Source organism: Eubalaena glacialis, chromosome 2, assembly GCF_028564815.1.
Source record: "Eubalaena glacialis isolate mEubGla1 chromosome 2, mEubGla1.1.hap2.+ XY, whole genome shotgun sequence".
Taxonomy (NCBI): Eukaryota; Metazoa; Chordata; class Mammalia; order Artiodactyla; family Balaenidae; genus Eubalaena; species Eubalaena glacialis.
In genome coordinates this window covers 45803901-45827153 of record NC_083717.1, presented here as the reverse complement: position 1 = coordinate 45827153, position 23253 = coordinate 45803901, and positions in this window count along the sequence as shown.

Below are 23253 nucleotides of genomic sequence, written 5' to 3'. Positions count from 1 at the left end.
TATTGCTGCATACAAAATAAGTGCATGCTTCCTGGCTTAAAAACAATCCAATTTATTAGCTCAGCATCCCATTGTGGGCTGGCTGCATACTCTGCTCATCATATCATGAGGCTGGAAGCAAGATATTGGTTGGACTGGGATCTTACCCAGAGGCTTGGGGGGAAACCTCCACTTCCAAGCTCATTCTTGTTCATAGGATTCAGTTCCTTGCAGTTGTAGGACTGATGTCTCTGCTTCCTTGCTAGCTGTCAGGCCACTCTCATCTCCTAGAGTCTCCTGATATTCCTTGCCACACACCCCCCTCTGTCTTCAAGCCAGCAACAGTGCATCAGATCCAATTTCTGTTTCAAGTCTTTCTCATTTCCTCCTCTGTGACTTGCCTGAGAAAAAGCTCTACTTCTAAAGACCTGCCCAGATAATCTCCCCACATTAAAGTCAACTAATCTGGGACGTTAATTGCATTCTGTCACAGTAATACCTGGATTATTTTTTGGTTGAATGACTGAGAGAAGGTGTGTGTATACCAGGGGCTGGAAATTTATAGGGCCACCTTGAAATTCTGCCTACTACAGACAGTTTGTGTTTATTTGTGCATTATTTCTTCCTTAAATATTTGCTAGAATGCACCAGTGAAGCCACTTGGGCTTGGAGTTTCCTTTGAAGAAAGGTTTTTAACTAAAATTTCAATTTTTCAAATAGTCAAATGATATATTTCTTCTTGCATGAGGTTTATTAGTTTGTGTCTTTCAAGAAATTTGTCTAGTTAATCTATATTGTTGGATTTATTGGCATAGTTATTTATAAATTTTCCTTGATACGCACTAATGTCTGTAGAATCAGTTGTGATAAAATCTGACCCATTTGTCTCTTCTCTCTTTTTTTCACATCAAGTCTGACTGGTTTATCAATATTATATGCTCTTGATTTTCTCAAATAATTTCAGTTTCATTTATTTTCTCAATTTTCTATTTCACTGAGTTCTATTTTTATCTTTATTATTTTTTTCCTACTTACTTTGAGTTTAATGTGGTCTCCCTTTTTTCCTAGTTTCTTAAAGAAGAAACATAGGTCATTGACTTAAGAAAGTTGTTCTGTTTAACAGAATTGTTTAGTACTATAAATATCACCCTAATGTTATTTTATGGTATTCAACAAATTCTACTATGCTGTGTTTTCATTTTCTTTTTCCATTTAAAATGTTTCCTAATTATCCTTTTAATTCCTTCTTTGACACATGGATTACTTAGATGTGTGTTACTTAGTTTCCATATTTTAGGAGTTTTCAAGAGATCTTTCTGTGTTTGAATTCTAATTTAATTCTAAATTTATCATAGAACATGCTTTGCATGATTTGAATCTTTTTTTTTTTAAATTAATTTATTTATTTTTGGCTGTGTTGGGTCTTTGTTTCTGTGCGAGGGCTTCCTCTAGTTGCGGTGAGTGGGGGCCACTCTTCATCGCGGTGCGCGGGCCTCTTACTGTCGCGGCCTCTCCTGTTGCGGAACACAAGCTCCAGACGTGCAGGCTCAGTAGTTGTGGCTCACGGGCCTAGTTGCTCCGCGGCATGTGGGATCTTCCCGGACCAGGGCTCGAACCCGTGTCCCCTGCATCGGCAGGCAGATTCTCAACCACTGCACCATCAGGGAAGCCCTGAATCTTTTAAAATTTATTGAAACTTGTTTTCTGGCCCAAATTATATCTTTATAAATGTTCCACGTGTGGTTGAAAAGAATGTGTATTCTGATGTTTTGAAGTGGATTGTTCTACATGTGTAAAATAAGTCAAGTTTGTCAATAATTTTGTTCAACTTTTTTACATCCTTGTTGATTTGTGCCTGCTTATTCTATCAATTATTGAGGAAGGCATATAAAAATCTCAGACTATATTTTAAAATTTGTCTCTTTCTCTGCAATTTCAGTAGATTTTACCTCGTGAATTTTATTTTATTTATGTATTTATTTTTTGGTTGCACCACGCGGCTTACAGGATCTTAGTTCCCTGAACCCGGGCCCTCGGCAGTGAAAGGGCAGAGTCCTAACCACTGGAACGCCAGGAAATTCTCTGAATTTTAAAGCTTAGTTAGGTACATAAACATTTCATATTTTTTGTCCTCTTGATTGACATTTTTATCATTACAAAGTTACCTTATTTATTGCTACTAATATTCTTTGAAATTTACTTTGTGGGATATTAATATACCCACTCCACTTTTTTTTAGTGCATGCGTAGTTTATCTTTTCCATTATTTTATTTCTAAACTATTTGCATCCTTTATAAAGTTCACTTCTCTTAGACAGCATATAGGTGGATCTTGCTTTTTTATCCAATCTAACATTTTGCTTTTTAATTGGAATGTTTGGGCTATTTACATTTGCTGTGATTATAGATATAATTAGACTTAAATCTATTATCTTGCTATTGGTTTTCTATTTGTCCCATCTGTTCATTGTTCCCTTTCTCTCTTTTTCTGCCTTCTTTGGGATTAATTGAATATATTGTGATTCCATTTTGTCTCCTTTTGGGTCATTAGCTGTACTATTTGTTTTGTTATTTCAATCATTGCTTTAGGGTTTGTCTTGAACCTATCACAGTCTACCTTCAAGTGATGTCACACCACTTTATATGTAGTATAAAACCTATAATAACACACTTCCATTTCTAGCCTCCTGCCTTTTGTGCTATTTTTATACATTTTACTTAATAATAAAACTGAACAAAGGTAAAGGTAAGAAGGAAGAAGGGAAGGAGCGAGGGAAGGAGGGAGGAAGGAAGAAGGGAGGGGGGAAGGAGAGTGAGAGGGAAGGAGGGAGGGAGGGAAGGAAAAAGGAAAAAAGGAAGAGTGGGGTGGGGAGAGAGAAAAAAAAATAGAACTGTAATCACTTATCTATAATTACAAAACCCAAGAAGCTCTTCAAACCAGAAGATTTTCACAATACATTTTATAGCAATATCTGACCTAATCTGAGTTGATTTGGTGGCAAAGCCTGACCTGAAGTGACATGAGGCTAATTATGTCCTTTATCACTATTAGTGTAATTATTCATACATTTTGCCACAGAAAGTTGTGTGGAAAGAGTTAACATGGCAGACCTGAGACTGCTCTCCTTAGGAGGGCCTGCATGCAAGGTTCCCCCTTTCCTGGGAACCTGGATTCAGGGGGTTGCTTCCATTCCATCACGTATGAGTGACTCACTGTGCTAAACCATTCATAGAAACCATGTGGTGTATGCCAAAAACCTGTCTTTTTCTTCCAGCAGTCTTGAATTTTGGTATGTACTAGGCAGAGGGTGTTTATGTGTCGAGTCCCCAGTAAAAACTCTGGTCACTGAATCTCTAATGAGCTTCTGTGGCAGACAACATTTCACATGTGTTGTCACAGTTTGTAGCTGGAGAAATTAAGCACATCCTGTGTGTCTCTTCTGGGAGAAGACTCTTGGAGGCTTATGCCTGGTTTCCTCTGGACCTTGCCTCTTGAGCCTTTTATCACTGCTGATTGTGCTTTGTGTCTTTTTGTTGTAATAAATCATAGCCATGAGCACAACTATATGCTGAGTTCTGTGAATCTTACTAGCAAATCGCCAGTCCTAGAGGTGTTCTTGGGAACACCTGACATGAAAGTGAATCTGATTGATTATGGGGTGTTTCTCTAGAATTTGCTGGGATTGTTATGTAGCATATGCTATATTGACTGTATAATTTATCTAAAATCCCCAAATTCCAAATTCTGAATTCCAAAGTGTATGTGACCTGTGATTTTGGATAAAAAGATATTGTATAACCATGTCCACAAACACATATACAATAACATATAAATAGTTTGCATATATAGTTGAGATAATCTATTGGTCCTTTCCAGGTAGGATAAACCATGATACCTTAAGCCAGGATGAGATTGATAAAAGTGCTAGTGATGTAATAATAATAATAATAACAACAACAGCAACAGCTAATATTTTTTAAGCTTTCATGCCCAAAGTCAGACACTGTTTACAACCTCCACAATAACTCAGCAAAGTACATATTATTATGATTCCTTGTTTTTTCTGTTGCAAATAAACTAAGGCTCAAAGAGGTTATAAAATGTGACCAACATCAAAAATTCATAAGGTTTGGAGACTGGATTTCAACCCAGGTTCGTCTGGCTGGGTGTCTGAGCCCTAATCACAATGCCACAGGAAGCGACTAGGCACTCTACAAAGTTCATTTCTTTATTTCCTTTCATTAGCTCTGTCTCCATCGCTCACAGACTCCTTTCTGGGATTTCCACTAGCCTGTGCCTCGAGCTTACTGACAGTATTACACACAGATTATTTGCTTTCCTCGGTGCTGCTCGTTGGCAGCAGAAAATGTGCTTTTGTGTTCCCTCACTGGGCTTTGTTCCTTCACCAGGTAATCACTACCATATATCACATACCCTTTCACACAAGTGACCTTATATTGTATTAAATAATTTCCTGAGCAGATAAAGGCAAACTTGATCAAGCTCACTTAGAGGGAAAGAAATCAAGTCACATAACAGAGGAGAAAAGTAAGGGAGTTAGAATGGAATCTAGAACTCAGGTCTTAAACAAGGCTAGGACTTGGCCGGCCAGAGGGATGGGTTTAAAATTGAGCTGACTTCTGCATGATGTGTACTTAATGCCCTGGGCTCATAGCTCTTTGGGAAGGTCATCTGTAGCTGGTGTGAAAAACATAACCAGGGACTTATGGTGAAAGGCTCATAGAAGAGGGGACACTGAACTAAGAATCAAGAGATCTAGGTCCTGTCAGTGAAATTCTACTTCCTTTTGGTGTGACATGGGGCATGTCACGTAGCTTTAGCACTGACAACAAAATAGGGTTCTTCCAATTGACCTCTCAAGTCTCCTCCCACTCAAAAACTCTCTGATCATCCAAAATAAACTTTCTGGGTCAAAATAGGTTTCAAAAGAGGCATCTGAAGAAAGAAAGGCTATTTTGTCAGTTGGATATTCTTCTTAAAGGACTATTATTAAAGTCAATATCTGGGGCAGGATTCCTAAGGGCCTCTCTATCCCCATGCTCTGAGGCTTGTGTTTTCTTCAAATGTCCTCCAATCTTTATGAGGTTTCAGAGGGTCTGAGAGAACTGTGCCAGAGTCTTAATGTTCTAGGAGACAGCAAGTTTGGTCTTGATTGCATCACTTATAAAACAACAGACAGGAAAAAAATCTGATGTCATCTTCTTTGGGGAATAAATTATTTTGTCCTTAGTAAGGACATTTTGAGAAATATTTCAATATCCAAAACCGCATAAGGCTTTTTGTTTAATGGCTGCACCGGGGATTATCACCAAAGACACAGGAGGCAATAAATTACAGCTAAGAAAGCACTAGACTTGGAGAAAATGAGAGGGTTTGGATGCTCACAACACGGCTTATGAACTATGTGACATGAGGTGGTGACTTACCACCCTGAGTGACCCCATGCTCAGGTGAAGTCCGGGTGGAAGGGCCAGCTCTGCCTGTCTTGCCGAGTTGTTGAGATGGATGAAGTGGGGTGCTCCATGGGACCCACGTGTGGGTGCAGCCCACAGAGTGGGTCCCAAGAAGTTCAATTCTAATGTCTAAGTGCTACTTGGAAAGACCTTGAGGACAGGAATTATCACTGTGTTCATTTTTCTGCCTACAAGGTTACCTGTTTCAGTTTGGACACTGTGATGGTTAGTTTAATGCATCAACTTGACTGGCCATGGGATGCCCAGGTATCTGATTACACACTATTTCTGGGTATGTCTGTGAGGGTGTTTCCAGAAAAGATAAGCATTTGAATTGGTGAACTGAGAAAAGCAGATCACCCTCCCCAACATAGGAGAGCATCATTCAATCCACTGAGATTCTGAATGGAACAAAAAGACAGAGGAAACTTGAATTCATTCATTGCCTGACTGTTGAGCTGGGATATTGATCTTCTCTTGCCCTCAGAACTCCTGCTTCTCAGGCCTTTAGGCACAAACTGGAATCTATATCATCAGCTCCCAGGCCTTCAAATTATACCACTGGCTTTCCTGGATCTCCAGCTTGTAGATTTAAGCCTCCATAATCACATAAGCCAGTTCCTTATAATAACTCATATATATATCTATGTTAAATTATATATATCTATGTACATAAATTATATCTATCTATCTATCTATCTATCCTCTATGGGTTCTCTTTCTCTGGAGAGCCCTGACTAATACAGACACTAAGCAGGAAGAGAAAGTCCAGAATAATCGATAATCGGCCAAGTAATGACTCAAGGAATTATTAATAATGCTGATGTTAATAACAGCAACAGCAAGTTAAATGCATTGAATGCTTACAACATGCATCCTGGCACTTAGTCATTTGGATACATTAATTTTTTAAACTTATTACAGTAACATAGGAGGTAGGTTACTACCTCTGCTAGTATCTGCATTGAACAGAGGAGGATATTGAAGTCCAAAGGGGTTGAACACACAGCGGTAAGTGATAGAGCTACATTTCCAACTGAGGTCTGATTTTAGAGTCCATTTTGACAAACAAAGCAAGGAGCTAGCCTCATAGCAAGAACAGGTATGGGAAGGAATCATCCTCAGAAATAAGTAGGTAAAAACTTGATATTTAAAACTTTGAGAATTGAGAGAGTCTATAGTCCTACAAATTATCCTGATGTGAGAAAGCTAAATCCCAGGGCAAAGAGAATTTAGACAAAAAAGAAAATTGTACAGAGAATAAAATAGCAACCCTTCTCTTGGTTTTTCTGGTTAAGAGTTATTACCTTCTTGTTAAGGAGGGAATGAATATCTGTATCAGAACGTCACCATGGGGGGGACCTTCAAGATGGTGGAGGAGTAAGACGTGGAGATCACCTTCCTCCCCACAGATACATCAAAAATACATCTACATGTGGAACAACTCCTACAGAACACCCACTGACGCTGGCAGAAGACCTCAGACTTCCCAAAAGGTGGGGAACAGATGCTCTCAGGTGACCTACATGCAGAGGCAGGACGAGATCCAAAGCTGAACACCAGGAGCTGTGCGAACAAAGAAGAGAAAGGGAAATTTCTCCCAGCAGCCTCAGGAGCAGCGGATTAAATCTCCACAATCAACTTGATGTACCCTGCATCTGTGGAATACCTGAATGGACAATGAATCATCCCAAAATTGAGGCAGTGGACTTTGGGAGCAACTGTAGACTTGGGGTTTGCTTTCTGCATCTAATTTGTTTCTGGTTTTATGTTTATCTTAGTTTAGTATTTAGAGCTTATTATCATTGGTAGATTTGTTTATTAATTTGGTTGCTCTCTTCCTTTATATATATATATATTTACTTTTTCCCATTTTGTGAGTGTGTATGTGTATGCTTCTTTGTGTGATTTTGTCTGTATAGCTTTGCTTTTACCATTTGTCCTAGGATTCTGTCTGTCAGGTTTTTTTTTTTTTTTTCAGTATAGTTTTTAGCACTTGTTATCATTGGTGGATTGGTTTATTGGTTTGGTTGCTCTCTTCTTTCTTTCTTTCTTTTTTCTATTACCTTTTTATTTTTAAAATTTTAATAATATTATTTTTTATTTTTTATTTTAATAACTTTATTTTATTTAATTTCTTTTTTTTTTTCTCTCCCTTTTCTTCTGAGCCTTGTGGCTGATAGGGTCTTGGTGCTCTGGCCAGCTGTCAGGCCCGAGCTTCTAACATGGGAGAGCCGAGTTCAGGACATTGGTCCACCAGAGACCAAATGGCAAAATATCAAATGGCAAAAGGTATCCCAGAGATCTCCATCTCAATGCTAAGATCCAGCTCCACTCAACGACCAGCAAGCTACAGTGCTGGACACCCCACGCCAAACAACAAGCAAGACAGGAACACAATCCCACCCATTGGCAGAGAGGCTGCCTAAAATCATAATAAGTTCACAGACACCCCAAAACACACCACAGGATGCAGTCCTGCCCACCAGAAAGACAAGATCCAGCCTCATCCACCAGAACACAAGCACCAGTCCCCTCCACCAGGAAGCCTACACAATTCACTGAACCAAACTTAGCCATTGGGGTAAGACACCAACAATAATGTGAACTATGAACTTTCAGCCTGCAAAAAGGAGACCTCAAATGCAGTAAGTTAAGCAAAATGAGAAGGCAGAGAAATACAGAGCAGATGAAGGAGCAAAGTAAAAACCCACCAGACCAAACAAATGAAGAGGTAATAGGCAGTCTACCTGAAAAAGAATTCAGAGTAATGATAGTAAGATGATCCAAAATCTTGGAAATACAATGGAGAAAATATAAGAAACGTTTAACAAGGACCTAAAAGAACTAACGAGCAAGCAAACAATGATGAACCACACAAATGAAACAAAAAATTCTCTACAAGGAATCAATAGCAGAATAACTGAGGCAGAAGAACTGATAAGTGACCTGGAAGATAAAAGAGTGGAAATAACTACCACAGAGCAGAATAAAGAAAAAAGAATGAAAAGAATTGAGGACAGTCTCAGAGACCTCTGGGACAACATTAAATGCACCAACATTCGAATTATAGGGGTCCCAGAAGAAGAAGAGAAAAAGAAAGGGACTGAGAAAATATTTGAAGAGATTATACTTGAAAACTTCACTAATATGGGAAAGGAAATAGTCAGTCAAGTCCAGGAAGCGCAGAGAGTCCCATTCAGTATAAATCCAAGGAGAAACACGCCAAGACACACATTAATCAAACTATCAAAAATTAAATACAAAGAAAAAATATTAAAAGCAGCATGGATATAGCAACAAAAAACATACAAGGGAATTCCCATAAGGTTAACAGCTGATCTTTCAGCAGAAACTCTGCAAGCCAGAAGGGAGTGGCAGGACATATTTTAAGTGATGAAAGGGAAAAACTTACAACCAAGATTACTCTAGCTACCTAGGATCTCACTGAGATTAGATGGAGAAATTAAAACCTTCACAGACAAGCAAAAGCTAAGAGAATTCAGCACCACCAAACCAACTTTACAACATATGCTAAAGGAACTTCTCTAGTCAGGAAACACAAGAGAAGGAAAAGACCTATAATAACAAACACCAAACAATTAAGAAGATGGTAATAGGAGCATACATATTGATAATTACCTTAAATGTAAATGGATTAAATGCTCCAACCGAAAGACATAGGCTGGCTGAATGGATACAAAAACAAGACCCATATATATGTTGTCTATAAGAGACCCACTTCAGACCTAGGGACACATACAGACTGAAAGTGAGGGGATGGAAAAAGTTATTCCATGCAAATGGAAATCAAAAGAAACCTGGAATAACAATTCTCATATCAGACAAAATAGACTTTAAAAAAAAGACTATTACAAGAGACAAAGAAGGACACTACATAATGATCAAGGGATCAAACCAAGAAGAAGATATAACAAAGGTAAATATTTATGCACCCAACATAGGAGCACCTCAATACATAAGGCAAATTCTAACAGCCAGAAAAGGGGAAATCAACAGTAACACAATAATAGCAGGGGATTTTAACACCCCACTTTCACCAATGGACAGATCATCCAAAATGAAAATAAATAAGGAAACACAAACTTTAAATGATACATTAAACAAGATGGACTTAAGTGATATTTATGGGACATTCCATCCAAAAACAACAGAATACACATTCCTTTCAAGTGCGCATGGAACATTCTCCAGGATAGATCATATCTTGGGTCACAAATCAAGCCTTGGTAAATTTAAGAATTTGAAATTATATGAAGTATCTTTTCTGATCACAGCAATATGAGACTAGATATCCATTACAGGAAAAAATCTGTAAAAAATACAAACACATGGAGGCTAAACAATGCACTACTAAATAACCAAGAGATCACTGAAGAAATAAAGAGGAAATCAAAAAATACCTAGAAACAAATGACAATGAAAACACGATGACCCAAAATCTATGGAATGCAACAAAGCAGTTCTAAGAGGGAAGTATATAGCAATACAGTCCTACACAAGAAACAAGAAATGTCTCAAATAAACAACCTAACCTTACACCTAAAGCAATTAGAGAAAGAAGAACAAAAACAACCCCAAAGCTAGCAGAATGAAAGAAATCATAAAGATCAGATCAGAAATAAATGAAAAAGAAATGAAGGAAACGATAGCAAAGATCAATAAAACTAAAAGATTTGTTTTGAGAAGGTAAACAAAAATGATAAATCATTAGCCAGACTCATCAAGAAAAAAAAAGGGAGAAGACTCAAACCAATAGAATTAGAAATGAAAAAGGAGAAGTAACAACTGACACTGCAGAAATATAAAGGATCATGAGAGATTACTACAAGCAACTATATGCCAATAAAATGGACAACCTAGAAGTACAAATTCTTAGAAAAGCACAACCTTCTGAGAATGAACCAGGAAGAAATAGAAAATATAAACAGACCAATCACAAGCACTGAAATTGAAACTGTGATTAAAAATCTTCCAACAAAAGCCCAGGACCAGTGGGGTTCACAGGAGAATTCTATCAAATAATTAGAGACGAGCTAACACCTATGCTTCTCAAACTCTTCCAAAATGTAGCAGAGGGAGGAACACTCCCAAACTCATTCTATGAGGCCACCATCACCCTGATACCAAAACTGACAAAGATGTCATGAAAAAGGAAAACTACAGGCTAATATCACTGATGAATATAGATGCAAAAATCCTCAACAAAATACTAGCAAACAGAATCCAACAGCACATTAAAAGGATAAGACACCACGATCAGGTGGGGTTTATCCCAGGAATGCAAGGATTCTTCAATATATGCAAATCAATCAATGTGATAAACCATATTAACAAAGTGAAGGAGAAAAACCATATGATCATCTCAATAGATGCAGAAAAAGCTTTCAACAAAATTCAACACCCATTTATGATAAAAACCTTCCAGAAAGTAGGCATGGAGGGAATTTACCTCAACATAATAAAGGCATATATGACAAACCCACAGCCAACGTTGTTCTCAATGGTGAAAAACTGAAACCCTTTCCACTAGTATCAGGAACAAGACAAAGTTGCCCACTCTCACCATTGTTATTCAACATACTTTTGGAAGTTTTAGTCACAGCAATCAGAGAAGAAAAAGAAATAAAAGGAATACAAATTGGAAAAGAGAGGTAAAACTGTCACTGTTTGCAGATGACATGATACTATACATAGAGAATCCTATAGATGCTAACAGAAAACTGCTAGAGCTAATCAAAGAATTTGGTAAAGTAGCAGGATAGAAAATTAATGGACAGAAATCTCTTGCATTCCTATACACTAATGATGAAAAATCTGAAAGAGAAATTAAGGAAACACTCCCATTTACCATTGCAACAAAAAGAATAAAATACCTAGGAATAAACCTACCTAAGGAGACAAAAGACCGGTATGCAGAAAACTATAAGACACTGATAAAAGAAATTAAGATGATACAAACAGATGGAGAGATATACCATATTCTTGGACTGGAAGAATCAACATTGTGAAACTGACTATACTGCTCAAAGCAATCTACAGATTCAATGCAATCCCTATCAAACTACCAATGGCATTTTTCACAGAACTAGAACAAAAAATTTCACAATTTGTATGGAAACACAAAAGACCCTGAATAGCCAAAGCAGTCTTGAGGGAAAAAAACGGAGCTGGAGGAATCAGGCTCCCTGACTTCAGACTATACTACAAAGCTACAGCAATCAAGACAGTATGGTACTGGCACAAAACCAGAAATATAGATCAATGGAACAGGATAGAAATGGTCACCTTATCTTTGATAAAGGATGCAAGAATATACAGTGGAGAAAAGCCAGCCTCTTCAGTAAGTGGTGCTGGGAAAACTGGACAGCTACATGTAAAAGAATGAAATTAGAACACTTCCTAACACCATACACAAAAATAAATTCAAAATGGATTAGAGACCTAAATGTAAGGCCAGACAATATAAAACTCTTAGAGGAAAACATAGGCAGAACACTCTATGACATAAATCACAGCAAGATCCTTTTTGACCCACCTCTTAGAGGAATGGAAATAAAAACAAAAATAAACAAATGGGACCTAATGAAACTTAAAAGCTTTTGCACAGCAAAGGAAACCATAAACAAGACAAAAACACAACCCTCAGAATGGGAGACAATATTTGAAAATGAAGTAAATGACAAAGGATGAATCTCCAAAATATACAAGCAGCTCATGGAGCTCAATATCAAAAAAACAAACAACCCAATCCAAAAATGGGCAGAAGACCTAAATAGACATTTCTCCGAAGAAGATATACAGCTTGCCAACAAAAACATGAAAGGATGCTCAACATCACTAATCATTAGAGAAATGCAAATCAAAAGTACAATGAGGTAACACCTCACACCAGTCAGAATGGCCATCATCAAAAAATCTACAAACAATATATTCTGGAGAGGGTGTGGAGAAAAGGAACCCTCTTGCACTGTTGATGGGAATGTAAATTGATACAACCACTATGGAGAACAGTATGGAGATTCCTTAAAAAACTAAAACTAGAACTACCATATGACCCAGCAATCCCACTTCTGGGCATATACCCTGAGAAAACAATAATTCAAAAAGAGTTATGTACGACAATGTTCATCGTAACACTATTTACAATAGCCAGGACATGGAAGCAACCTAAATGTCCACTGACAGATGAATGGATAAAGAAGATGTGGCACATATATACAATGGAATATTGCTCAGCCATAAAAAGAAATGAATTTGAGTTATTTGTAACGAGGTGGTTGGACCTCGAGACTGTCATACAGAGTGAAGTAAGTCAGAAAGAGAAAAACAAATACCATATGCTAACACATATATGTGGAATCTAAAAAAAAAAAAAAGGGTTCTGGAGAACCTAGAGGCAGGACAGTAATAAAGCCGCAGGCGTAGAGAATGGACTTGAGGACACGGGGAGGGGGAAGGGTAAGGTGGGACAAAGTGCGAGAGTGGCATGGACATATGTACACTACCAAATGTAAAATAGATAGCTAGTGGGAAGTAGCTGCATAGCACAGGGAGATTAGCTTGGTGTTTTGTGTCCAGCTAGAGGGGTGGGATAGGGAAGTTGGGAAGGTGACGCAAGAGGGAGGAGATATGGGGATATATGTATATGTATAGCTGATTCACTTTATTATACAGCAGAAACTAACACACCATTGTAAAGCAATTATACTCCAATAAAGATGTTAAAAAAAAACCCAAAACTTCACCCTGTGCAGGCACACTTTATTTTATTGTGCTTCACTTTATTGTGCTTCGCAGATAGTGCATTTTTTGCAAATTAAAGTTTTGTAGCCACCGTGGGTCAAGCAAGTCTATTGATGCCATTTTTTGGACAGCTTGTGCTCACTTCCTGTCCTTGTCTCACATTTTGGTAATTCTCACAATATTTCAAACTGTTTCAGTATTTTTTTATATGTTATAATGATCTGTGATCAGTGATCTTTGATGTTACTATTGCAAAAAGATCACAAATAGCTGAAGTCTCAGTTGATGGTTAGCATTTTTTAGCAATGAAATTAAGGTATATACGCTGTTTTTAGACATAATGCTATCGCTCACTCAATAGACTACTTTTACATGCACTGGGAAACAAAAAAATTATGACTCATTTTATTACAATATTCATTTTATTGCAATGGTCTGGAATGGAACCCGCAGTATCTCTGAGGTGTGCCTGTAAAGCCACTTTATGCTAGTCAATCTATAGTGAAGTATGTATGGTACCTAGTTCAGATGTGGGTTCGGTCATCCCTAGTGAATCCTTTAGCTATCTTTGCACACAGCTCCTCTTCAAGATCTCCTCCAGGTTATGTGTAGATCCGGAGTTGGCATACTTTTTCTGTAAGGGGTAAAATAGTAAATATGTTCAGCTTTGCAGGCCATATAGTCTCTCTCACAACCACTCAACTCTTCCAGTGCAATGTGAAATCAACCACAGACAATATGTAAATGAATGGCTATGGCTGTGTTCCAATAAAACTTTATCTACAAAAGATAAGCAGCAGGTTGTTTGCCAACCCTTGGTATATGATGGGTATTTGTATTAGGTAAGAAGACCAACTCATCCCATTTTGCTCAGGACTGTTTCAGGTTTAGCACTGAAATTCCTATGTTCCATGAAACCCCTCATTCTGAGACAAAGCAGGAAGGTTGGTTAACATGGACTATTAAGTGGGTTCTATTTGTAATTTACAATTACATCGAGACGTGGAATACACCAAATGTGATAAGAATCACTCTTTTTTCCCTTAAAAATGTTTTGGCTAAGCTTATATCTGTCAGCATAAATTTATAAATTACAAGTGCATTCTGTAACCCCCCACATATCATGTACCTACAAGGACAGGCACCAGATCACAATTTTCCTTTCTTACTTCCGCTTCTGTACAGGGATTTCCCACTTCCTCTCATAGTTAATCTCATCTTCAGACAAAGCTACAATCTGAGTGTTGGCAAGGTGTCTGGACATCTCAGGAGATAAAAGTGAAGTTATAATAGAATTGTCATTCTTGAACTAATTATAGTATTATTGTTCCATGTTAGAGCAAGCCCCAGAGAGTCTGCTGAACTTTGGGGGATAAACAAGAGAGCATCTTCAGCGATTGAGGTAATACAGAGAAAAAACAACCTCACACAGAGCACTAATGGACTGTCTCCAGCTGTGCTAGTGGGTGTGTCTATTTCTTCTTTAATAGAAATGTCCAGGAGTTTTAGTTGTACTTAGTGAGAGGAACAGGGAAAAATACATCTAGTCTATCTTCCCCAAAGTGGAAATACCCCTTTCCAAGGTTTTTATAATTGAAAAATAACTCCTGGTCTAGAGAATAGAAGCCTAATTTGAATCAAAATGTCATGACTCACTGCCTAATTCCCAGACTGGGTTTCCCTTGAGGACAGGTTTTGGAAAAAAAAAAGTCAGAAGTACACATATTGGATCTTTTATCCAACTTTCCTGAAACTATTTATCAGGGTTATTTTTCCCTTAGGAAAGTGAGATACTCAGACTTTTTGAGGATCACTGGACACTAGCTATATGTTACACCAATTCTTGGGAACTCAGTAGACCATGGTTTTCCACTGGTCAGAGTATCGTCTTACAGGGGTCAATGGAGGTTTGATCCACAAATGCCTCTCATAGTTCTCGTCGGTCACAAACCCTTTTTGTCATCAATTATCTGGTTCAGGAGCATCGAGTTGCTACATATATCCTCTATCCTGGATAAACATGCTTTCTATATTTAATATAAGGGCTATTAAGGTAGGAAGAGCCAAGTTGAGGCCCCTGAAGCTCTCTCTAGCTACAAAAAAAAAAATGGAAGTGTATTACAATTTCTGTGGAGAAATTCCTACCATAAAAATTCTTGAAATATACAGGGATAGTGATTTCTGTTTTATTTTTACTTAACTCTCAAATTTGGCCAGAGTCAGTTGGTCTTGGACTGGTCTTAGAGAATGAAAATTATCCTAAGCTTAGCAGGTGGTGACATCAATTGCATCTACTATTTGGATGTAATCTTTTTCCAGGAGCAAATCAATAAAAGTCCTCCTATTGAGCCACTGGAATACAGTTTATTTTACCTAGCTAGATACCTTGCATTGTGTCATCACCATCTTAGCTCAGAATTATTTCAACTGTTTGGCACTTGGCACAATTTAATATACAGAGACATGACTATCTTACCTTCTCATAAGATATCACACAGGTCAAATATATTGGTGACATGAGCTCCTAGAATCCGAAGAGAAGCAGTTTCTTTGGCCTTACTAAAACTCATGTATGTCATGGAGTGGGAGATCAATTCTGTGAAAATATAACAGGCTTCTACTTCATGGTCAGAGATAGGTTGGAATATTTTTTTTCCAAAGTAAAGGACACATTATTTCACCTTGAACTGTGTACTATTAAGAACATATACTTTATTTGGATGGATATTTAAAGCTAATAATTGAATAATCAGAAAGTTTTCTATAGTGGATTGAAACCCCATGTCCTAAACCCCAGGACCTGTGAATGTGACCTTATTTGGAAAAAGGGTCTTTGCAGATGTAATTAAGTCAAGGATCTTGATATGAGATCATCCTGGATTTAGGGCATGCCCTAAATCCAAGGACAGTGTCCTTATGAGAAAACGGAAAGATATAAGCAGACACAGAGGGGAAAGCAGCATGAAGACAGAAGCAGATATTGGAGTGATATATCTACAAACCAAGGAATGCCCAGGATTGCTGCAACCACCAGAAGCTAGAGAAAAGCATGGAATGGATTCTCCCTCAGAGCCTCCAGAAGGAACCAACCCTGCTGACACTTTGATTTTTGACTCTGGCCTCCAGAACTGGGAGGGAATAAATTCCTATTGTCAAGCAACCAAGGCTGTGGTAACTTGTTACAACAGCTGTAGGAAACTAATACAATGTCCCAATCTGAATTGGGCCCAGAACAAAAGAAGTTTCCCTAGACAGTCCAGATTGCAGTTTAAGCAGATCCAGTGGATGGTACTTAAAATTTTGGAAGTAGGTCAAGGTATTATATGAGACTATGACAATCTCCAGTAGGAGAATCTCAGACCACTGGGGTTTTAGTAGAGTTATTCTTCAGCAAGAAGTTATTCTCCTTTGCAGAAAGAGCTTTTGTTTTGCTATTGAGCCTTGATAAAAATTTATCTGGTTATACAAAACCAGCTGACCATAGGCCCTGAGTTACTCATTATGATCTGTGTGTCTGTTCCATTTAGCAAAACATCATCATGTAGAATTACACAAAGGTTAGGTCTCAGCAGGCCCTGAAGGCACCGTTAAGTTGTATCAGGATATGACTCACATCTCTCATATACCTACTTCTGCCATACCATATTAAGCCAAATTCTCAATTGGTCAATGTTTAGGCCAAAAGAGTAAGTGACTTCTTCAATTTGCAGAAGCTAAACACTCCCATCCAAAGCTGTGTCATAGAGATGAAAACAAATCCTGATTCAGCACAGCCTAAAGTGAGAGGAGAAAGCACACATTCTCCGGAGACACAGAAAAAGGAGCCCATGATTTTGTTCTTGCTTGTAAACTAGATTACAGTGAGGGTGCCTGCACAATGCTGAAAAAAATTCAACCAGGAGCACAGAAAAATATAGAATATCAGAGAGTATAAGTGAAGAATGTCATGAGAGAAAAAGATCAAAGGGAGGAAGGAAAGGATAAAGAAGGCTTGAGAAGAATGTGAGAGGGCCCAATGGGAGAAAAAATAAAAATGACATTCTATGTACCTCAACATAATAAAGACCATATATGACAAGCCCACAGCTAACATCATACTCAGTGATGGAAAACTGAAATCTTTTCCTCTAAGATCAGGAACAAGACAAGGATGCCCCCTTTCACCACCTTTATTTGACATAGTATTGAACACAGTATTAGAAGTCCTAGCCAGAGCAATTAGGCAAGAAAAAGAAATAAGAGGCATCCAAATCAGAAAGGCAGAAGTAAAACTGTCATTATTTGCAGATGACATCACATATAGAAAACTCTAAAGACTCTACCAAAAGACTATTAGAACTAATAAACAAACTCAGTAAATGTGGAGGATACAAAATCAATATGCAAAAATCTGTTGCATTTCTATACACTAACAGCAAACTATCAGAAAGAGAAATTAAGAAAACAATCCCATTTATAATTGCAGCTCAGTTAACTCATTCCAGGTGGCTTTCTTGGGGGAATGCCTGGTAATTTTTCTGAAGGAATTCCTGGAGCAGAAGGGGGCATGGTAGAAATGATAGGAGTGTTTAGGCTTAATAAAAATCTTAGTGATGCTGAAGTTCTTAAAGCTATGCCAGCTCCAGAAGTTATGAAGACCTTCCAGGATATGGCCCAGAACCTTACAGAGAAGTTGAAATAACAAAATAATCCAATGATTACCATAATGTATTATATTGGTATTCCCACCAGATCTCCTTGGTTCCTTTAATTCTACTGTTTGGAGTCAGGGCTTTAAGGAGATTTTGCTCTCAATAACCAGCACCTGTAGCTCTTTTTTCAACAGACTGTCCTTGGCAGGTTCTGGGAATTTCCTTGCCTCTAAGCCAATGACTGATGAATTTGGGAGTTGGAAAGCTCTATGCCCCTTTCCTTGGGTCAAGCCAGTGCTGAGGTGCAAATTGCACCCCAGAGATCTCCTTTGGGATAAACTGAACTGATTCTCTGTAACACTTTGCCTGAAACCATGTCCTTATTTGGTTTCCTCTCCTTCCTTTTCCTGCTTTCATCACTTTCCCACAAGTTTTCCCTCGGGATTACTTTATTCATAAATCTCCTGTACTATGCTGACTTAGAGTCATATTTTGGGGTGGTTGACCTAAGACACTTATGAATATGTTCAGTAAATGGCCAGTTAAATTTGGAAGTCAAGCCTAATGCCCTTAATCAAATAAAGCTTTTGCTGAAAGAAAAACAACCCAGATCACTTACATTAAGTTCAGAATAATACAAACAGCAAATATTTGGCCTTCTAATCAAGTAAGTTGGGAGACTTTGAAGATGATCCTTACAGCCTGCCCCAAAGCTGCAAGAACATTTAAAAACTGATTTGCCATTGGGCTTTTCAAGTATGCTTTCTTACTAAGATTTATAAAATTTATACAATTATGATATGTGAAAAATATTTAAAACACCAATGAATGCAGATGGTAATTCACAAATTTTTTTCTTTACTAATGATTTTGTTGGTTTCTTTGAATTGGTTGCTGTATGAGTTTTCTAGGGCTGTCATAACAAAGTACCACTGAGTGGGTGGCTTAAACAATAGAATTTTATTTTTTCATAGTTCTGGAGGCTGGAAGTCCAAGGCCAAGTTATCAACAGGTTTGATTTTTTCTAAGGCTCCTCTCCTTGGCTTGCAGGTAGCTGTCTTCTCACTGTGCCGGCAAGTCCTTGGTGTTTCTTTGTGTGTTCAAATTTCCTCTTCTTATAAGGACATCAGTCATATTGTATTTAGGCCCACCCTAACTGCTTCATTTTAGCTTACTCACTCTTTAAAAGCCCATATCTCCAAATACATTCACATTCTGAGGTATTGGGGGTTAGGACTTCAACATAAGAATGAGGGACACAGTTTAGTCCATAACCATTGCCTATGGCATAAGAATTTGAGTGTGAAATATTTCTTGTTCTACTTTGAATAGAAAATGATTTAATCAGAGAGAGGTAAATATTATTCATTATTTACATAGGTAAAGCCAAAGTTTGGCTTAAGGCTATGGAGTTATTTTGATTTGTTATTAAACATTATTTTGTTAAAAATATTTATTTTGATAATAAACAGTTGGGGCCACTTGTGTAGGATTTGAGTGGGGATTTAAATTACCTAGTGGGAATACAGCCATCTTTTTATTATTTTATATTACATAAGCCTCCATGAAGAAATCAGGAATAGGCTGGTTGATAATTAAAATCTTACAATGTGGTAAAGGACATCATTTTATAGTTATACAGTAGGGTTGATTTATTATCAAGTAATATCATCTCTGTTTCTATCCACAATATAACTGAAGCATTTTTTAAAAAAGAACAAGAATGTTAGTGAGAGACAGTTGAAAGACTGTTGTAACTCTACACATGCAGGACCACCAGGCGCTAAAATACTCATGTATGACATTTTGGGTCGCCCCAATGATTAAGCACCCCGCAGTTACCTAAGTGCAGCAGAAAGCAAAGAAGACATGGAGTAGTGGGCTGTGGTGGGGTAATCCATCAATATTACCTGCAGTCCAGACCTGTTGCAAAGAAAATGACTAGAGCCATTACCCAGAATTTCCTTCCTCATTGTTCCACGTAAATGTTTTAACTAACTTCCTTATTTTTTGTCTGTTTCCACAAACATTGCATATGCACTTGTAATGTCAACTGAAAAAAAAACGCACAACCTAAAAGTTGAGAATTATGTTCTATTTGGTGGACAAAAGTGAGGACTTAAGTCTGTGTCAGTCTGAAGAGGGAAGGGAGGAGCCAGGATATATAGGACTTTTTGCGACAAAACCCAAGTAGTCAGAACATCAAAAGATTACTGTTAAAGAAAACCAGACATCTCAAGTTAATGAATTTAGCACTTTTCTGTGCATGGAAAGATACAATAGTCTGGGCTCATTGAAATCACTCCTTTGATATGCACCTCAGCTATCTGAGGCCAGTATCCTGTGTTTTTCCCATCCTGAGTCTCTTCAGGGTGCACCATTAAGGAGTGGCTACAGTGTCTGATGGCTTGATGGCAGGCATCCTGTTTCTATCCTGAGTTCCTTTGGGGTGCACCGTCAGGCCACTGTAACGTGATGGCTTGATGACTGCAACATCTTTTGTTTACTGATATGGCAAGCAACATTTTTTCACTCACAGTAATTATTTTGTGGTTTTTCAATATATCAGAATAAAATTGCTACAAAACCAAAAAAAAAAAAAAAAAAAAAACAGGAATAGATGTTAGCCACAGGTCTTGGGAGCTTGATTAAAAAGGAGAGATTTTATTGGCGTGGTCTGGGGAGTAGAATATTTTTCGTTGTAAAAGGGTGAGTTGTTTTTAAGTTAGGCGGAAGCCTTTTGCCTTTGTGCATTTTGTTTTGCTTTTGTTTTTTGAAGTGCAGGTTTGGGAAATGGTAAGGTGGGATGTGGTGGATATGTTTCTCTTGTTTTTGCTACTCATGATTGTAAGAACCTTACATTTTGAGGTAATTTCACACTGGGTGTCCTGGTAAGACACCAAGTATGCCTCAGCTCTGCCTGCCAAAGCAGAAGGGTCAAGTACAGTTGAAAGTCATGGCAGTGGGGGAGTGGGTAGGTGATGGAGGTTTAGCCGATAACATACATGCCACCAGGCTTTTGAATCTTGGCAGAACAGTTGCAGGTTTCAGAGTTTTGAGTTGACAGTAGCTGTGGAAGGATGACACTTGTGCTGTCAGTTTGAGTGTCCAAGTGGCAGCCGTGCCCGTGACAGTGGTCTAACCTAAGTTCATCCTATGGTTTGAACTTGCATGTATTTTTTGAACTCAGTCTTCCTTGGTTTAGCCCTTTTCTGAGCCTGGTTATCTGGTCTTCCTATGAATTTTGATAGTTGCCCCAAATCCTTCCAAATACATTGCTGTTTGCATGAGTTAGCTAAATTCTTCTGCTATGGCTTCTAGCAATATATTTGACTAATAAACTCTCTTTTAACATTCATTCTCTCATCTTTCCCTCCTATTATACCAAGTAGGAATAATTGGCTAATTCTCCCATCTGGGCCTAGAAATCTTTCTTTTCTACCTTTTCTGAAATTTTCTCACTTTGAGTGTCCTCCTTCCCATACACGTTAGCAAGTGTTGATGCTAACCAGCACCTCCTGTTGGCACTTTCCTCTGCCTTCTGGTATAGGGCAGTCTTTTGGCCCACCCTCTGTGTCTTTGGCCTCATTCCTCTGTCTTCATCACTTCCTCATCCTTCCTGTTTACACCCATCTCAGGGCTTCTTCTTCCTTATTCACAAACTCCCTTATTTATTAAATTGTATATCATCTAAAGCACCTGTTCCAAATGTGATGTCTTTGGCTAACTGCAGCCCTGCTCCAAGGCTCAGCCCAAGACTGGCTGTTCCTCTGTCTCAAAACTCCATCCGAAACCATTCTGTCTCATCAAGATGTCTCTTTTCCTCTGGGCCCAACCTCTCTCTTGTGTATTTCAGCATAGTTACCATCCTTTCTACAAATATTGATTGTATCATTGTTACCCTAATCCATTTGTACTGAAGTCTCAGAAGCACCTTTGGTACATTCCTAATGCCCACCAAGCTTCACCTTCAACATTTCTCATCTCTATTCCTTCCTCTTCATCTCTCTATCACTTCCTTCTTTCAGACCATCTTCATTTGACATTAGGATAATTTCTAAAATAATTATCTTTCTTCTAATGACCTTTGCTCTAGTTTTTCTTGCACACAGACAATAAAGATTAATGATCAAAAATACAATGAACACAATATGAATATTTAATAATTAGGTACTCATTTACCTTAAGATAAACATTATCCTTTTTCAAATTAACCTCATGTTATTCCAGCATGAATTACTTTGTGAGAAGCTGATCACTAAGCATCAAGTGTGAATTGATTCTCTCTCTGATACTATTGGGCATAGTAGAGGGATTTTTTGGAAGTCAAAATTTTGTTCTGTAGAGGACTTTGTCTTATTCAGAGTCAATGGCTAAGACATTCCCCCATAGCTATGCAGCTGGATTTTACAATTGGAAAGGACCTTAAAGATTATTTAGGTCAATTGCCTTAATAAGTAAGAAAACTGAAACATAAAAAAGATAAAGTCATTTGTTAAAAGCAGAGCTAAAATTTAACTCCCTGCCACTTGCCTCCCATTCCTTTATTTATTTTTATTGTTTAAACTGTGGTTTAAAAACACATAACATAAAACTATTTTTTTGTCTGTTTCTCTTTTTTCTATTTTTTGTTTCTATTTGTTTATTTTTAATTGAATGAAAGATTCTTTAACTTCTATAGTGCTTTACAATTTTCAAGTCTCACACACATGATTTCATATAGTCCCATAATAATCCTTCTTTTTTCCCCCTACCCCTATATTGCCCCTTCTCCCTTCCCTCTCCCCACTGGTAACCACTAGTTTGTTCTCTATGTCTGTGAGTCTGCTTTTTTTGTTTTATTCACTAGTTGGTTGTATTTTTTAGATTCCACATATAAGTGATATCATACAGTATTTGTCTTTCTCTACCTGACTTATTTCACTTAGTATAATGTCCTCCAAGTCCATCCATTTTGCTGAAAATGGCAAAATTTCATTCTTTTTATGGCTGAGTAGTATTCCATTGTATATGTATATACATATATGTGTGATATGTACATACATATATATGTGATACATATATGTGATATATATATGTATATATATCACATCTTCTTTATCCATTCATCAGTTGATGGACACTTAGGTTGCTTCCTTACCTTGGCAATTATAAATAATGCTGCTATAAACATTGTGGTGTATGTATCTTTCCAAATTAGTGGTTTTGTTTCTTTCAGATATATACCCAGGAGTGGAATTCCTGCGTCATATGGTAGTTCTATTTTTAGTTTTTTGAGAAACCTCCATACTGTTTTCCACAGTGACTGTACCGATTTACATTCTCACCAACAGTGTATGAGGGTTCTCTTTTCTCCACATCCTACCAACATTTGTTATTTGTGTTTTTTTTTAAGATAGCC